This window comes from Musca vetustissima, unplaced genomic scaffold (genome assembly GCF_032173495.1).
Source record: "Musca vetustissima isolate MV318-11 ecotype Yass unplaced genomic scaffold, APGP_CSIRO_Mvet_v1 utg797, whole genome shotgun sequence".
NCBI lineage: Eukaryota > Metazoa > Arthropoda > Insecta > Diptera > Muscidae > Musca > Musca vetustissima.
Genome location: NW_026878826.1, coordinates 186,810 through 191,654, shown reverse-complemented (window position 1 = coordinate 191,654; position 4,845 = coordinate 186,810).

Genomic DNA, 4,845 nt, shown 5'->3' with positions numbered 1-4,845 from the left:
TCTGGACCGATTTTCAGAAAACCTAATACACATCATTATAGACCTAATTATTACGCTGTGCCAAATTTCGTGCAATTCGAAATATATATTACATTAAATCAGACGAAAATATATATGGGAGCTATATTTAAATCTGGACCGATTTTTAGGAAACTTAGCACACATCATTCTAGACCTAATTCATTACGCTATGAAAAATTTCGTGCAAATCGGAAGATATATATGGACTTTGGTACACCATTTACATTAAATCGGACGAAAATATATATGGGAAACCTTACATACACCTTTCTAGACCTAATTCATTATGCTATGCGAAATTTCGTGCAAAACGGAAGATATATAGGGACTTTGGTACACCATTTACATTAAATCGGACGAAAATATATATGGGAGCTATATCTAAATCTGGACCGATTTTCAGGAAACTTAACACACATCATTCTAGAACTAATTCATTACGATATGCCAAATTTCGTGCGAATCGAAAGATATATAGGGACTTTGGTGCACCATTTACCTTAAATTGGACGAAAATATATATGGGAGCTATATCTAAATCTAGACCGATTTTCAGGAAACTTAATACACATCGTTTTAGACCTTATTCATTACGTTATGCCAAATTTCGTGAAAATAAAAAGATATATAGAGACTTTGGTACACCATTTACATTAAATCGGACGAAAAAATATATGGGAATGGGTGTATGTAAGGTTTAGGAAACCTTACATACACCATTCTAGACCTAATTCATTATGCTATCCGAAATTTCGTGCAAAACAGAAGATATATATGGGGACTTTGGTACATCATTTACATTAAATCGGACGAACATGTATAGGAGCTATATCTAAATCTGGACCGACTTTCTGGAAACTTAACACACATCATTCTAGAACTAATTCATTACGCTATGCCAAATTTCGTGCGAATCGAAAGATATATAGGGACTTTGGTGCACCTTTTACCTTAAATAGGACGAAAATATATATGGGAGCTATATCTAAATCTAGACCGATTTTCAGGAAACTTAATACACATCGTTTTAGACCTTATTCATTACGTTATGCCAAATTTCGTAATCGGACGGAAATATATATGGGAGCTATATCTAAATCTGAACCGATTTTTCCCAATTTAAATAGGGTTCGTCCTTGGGCCAAATAAGTGACCTATGCCAAATTTCACCCAATTCGGATCATAAATGCGACCTGTACTTTGTTTACAATTTAACGACTCAGAAAGTTATTTTATGCATATTCTCAAAAGGAACCATGGGTCTATCTCGATTCCTTTTGTACCACAGTGTGGTGCATGGTATAATTATTAGAAAGTGGTTAATTACGATGTCTATTATTATAGAAATGATTAAAAATATAATGTTTTTACAAGACTGATAGAAAAAAGTGAAAAAAAACTATATAGATTCGGGATTTTAAAGTGGGGCACATTCTGCCATATACAGATAGTGCAATATTATTTCCTTTAAATGTTTTTGAGTTTGTCTTTAAAAATAATCCTTTAATATGGTTCGAAATTACATATATAAGACTAAACGTGCTTGTATTGATGAAAATGCGATAGAAAAAACCTATTTCTGATGGTGTCGCACACACAATTTCAACGTCCGCCGCTAGAAAATATAGCCCTAAAATTTAAACATTGTGGCGCGTATTAAAACCAAATAGAGCCTTTAGAGGATCTGAATTTCAACCAGACTGATAGCGATGATAATTACCAGGCTATGACTATGGCACATTCGGCGAATTTGACTTTTTTTACAAAACTGTAAAAATTACAAAACTGTAAAAACCAATACTAATTTTTGATATCTTTTTGGTACTAGTTTTTTATAATTAAGTGTCAGAGGACAATAATCAGCCATAAAGTTATTACATATATATTGAATAAGTACTGAGATATAGAGCTCTAAACAAAAAGTGCCGAAGGTGCCCCAGTCTCCCCTATACCTCTTTAACAGAAATTAACAATATCGGCTCATATTTTGTATATTAATTTGTATTGACGTTTTATCCACATTTTTAAATCAAAGTGGGCTCTTAGAGGTTCATGGAGGGAAAAATCTTTGTAAACAATTGTTGATATAGGCCCATTATTTAATGTAGCCCCCTATATAAAAGCCTCGCCCCATTGTCTGTATTTTAAAGATTTTAACCGAATTATCACAAGTAATAAATTTCGGGATCTGGTGAGTGTGGTGAATACTTCTGAAGAAAATTTGTATACCCTTCACCACACTGTGGTACAGGGTATTATGTTTTGTGCATATGTTTGCAACAGGCAAAAGGAATCGAGATAGACCCATGGTTATTTTTGAGAATATGCATAGAATCACTTTCTGATTCGATTTACGCATGTCCGTCTGTCCGTCCATGTATTTTTGTTAACAAAATACAGGTCGCATTTATGATCCGACTTGAATGAAATTTGGCACAGTTCACTTATTTGGCCCAAGGACGAACCATACTGAAATTAGAGAAAATCGGTTCAGATATAGATATAGCTCACATATAAGTTTCGTCCGATTTTATGTAAATGATGCACCAAACTCCCAATATTTGTCCAACTGAGACAAAATTTTGCACAGAGTACTGAATCATATTCAGATTGATGTCTGCGAAGTTTTTTTTATATCGTTTCAGATTTAGATATAGCTCCCATATATAATTTAGTCCGATTTTATGTGAATGATGCACCAAACTCCCAATATTTGTTCGATTGGGACAAAATTCTGCACAGAGATCTGAATTAGATCCAGACTGATGTCTGCGAAGTCATATATAGCAGGTTAACCCACATGATGAGGATTTATTTATGCAAAAATATATGCAAAGGAATTGACAATTGAAATCCACTGGGTTAACAAAATCCGATTAAAAGTAAACGTACTATAAGGAATTTAAATGCGCACCACATATTGGCTGAATTAAACGAAAATTTTTGCTTGTCATGTCATATTTGGTGAAAATTGTGAACAACTGTCAACATCGGTAGGGGCTTCAATAATTGATCACAAGACTATGGAAGTGGCTAATCGGTGAAAGTCAATAATAATCTAAATTGCAATTGTTTCCAATTGCATTTTCTTTTTTCGAATAACCGATCATAAATTAAATTATCGTTGTCAGTAGGTAAACCGTGACAAAGCAATTACCGCAAATTGCAAATATTTACGCTAAGACGCAAGTGTCTACTTCGTTTTTAGACCATTTAGTTGTCAGTCAATCAGTCCATTGATAAAGGGGAATACAAAAACAAAACAAATCGATGAGTGGTGACACACTCACGAATGCGAGTGGTTGTCACAAATAAGCAACTAATCTACATTGGATTCCAGCAGGGCCATAATTTACGAAACAACCAACAATTGTGGGCTACTTAAAGATAGACTAAGCACTGCTTAGCCTGTTTACTAAAAACAAAGGTTAAGCAGTAAATAAAAACACCCATTGCGAGGATTATAGATGTTGTGGACAAATTTTACAATTTACTTCGTCGGGATTACAAGGATTATGATTATTATTATCTGTGTAAAAACCATAAACAAAATAGGGAGATTAGTAACTGTAACTACTGTTGCAACTAACTAACTAGGGCAGGTAGTCTCCCTGGATTAGCCAAGTTAAAGTGCTGATCTAGTTTCACTTCTTCTAAGGTGATTACATTTAGAGGCTAAACTCATTTATGGCCGGTTGGCTGGCTGGCTCACTGAATGATGGGTTGGTTGGAATTTTGTTTTTGTCGGTGGACAGACTTGCAAGAAGCCATTCTCTAAATTCCATTTATAATGGCTGACCGAACCGAACGACCGTCAACCATCATTGTTAAAGGGCATGTCCGATGTTTTCCCAACAAAAGGTTACTTTGGATTAACATAAATTATTTATGGCCCTCCGAAAAACAGTGGGACACCAAACAAAAGGCCCTCGCGTGGCAATAAACATTTCACCTTAATTAAGATGTTCAGGTAAAATGTTGGACTAGCGTGCCTTTTTAACCCCTGAGAATGAAGAAGTAGTTGGTTGGTTGGGTGTGTATATGTGTGTGTGCGGAGGTGTGGATGGATTTTTGTTAATATTCCATGAAATGTTATGCAGTTGTTATTTCAGGGTCTAGTTAAAGTTTTGAAAAAAACTCCGTACGCAATTTATGTTAAAATTCTAGTTAACTGATGTGCAGTATCTTTTTTTAGCTGATATCATGAAATATGGCGCCCAATTGTATTAGAAATTGAAATGTTTCCTTAAGGCTGACCGTGGAGCAGCCACATGGAAATATATAAACGTATCATATATTTTGTCAAATTTTTATTGGACATTGAACCAATAAATTATGTCTTATAAAAGAATACTATCCATGAAAAATATATTTCAAGGGAATAAAATAAGTTTTTAAAATATTTAGAGTTAGGTCTCTTCGATGCGTTTTAAGACAGTAATATATACTATGAGAATAAGATATGTATTTTATAGCGGTTTAATATATTCACAGACTCCTGCAATAATCTATGTTTGAAGATCTCACAGAGAAATTTTGCGACGTTTTATTAACGGAAGTTTTGTGTCTATTTAAATTTTGGTCTAGGAATACCAAAATTTAAATATTCAATGGTTAGAAATTTTCTTTGTATAGAAAACATTGAGAAGACATCTGTGGATCTCCTATGTTTCGTAAATAATCTGATAATCCGTGCGCTTCTCTAAACGTATTAAATGAGATATTTTTTATATCCCGTTATAATTTTTGAGGAGGTGCGTGATTCGTGGAAGAGGTATGTGATTTTGGACTTTACTTAAGAGAAAATCGGTGCATATTTAGATA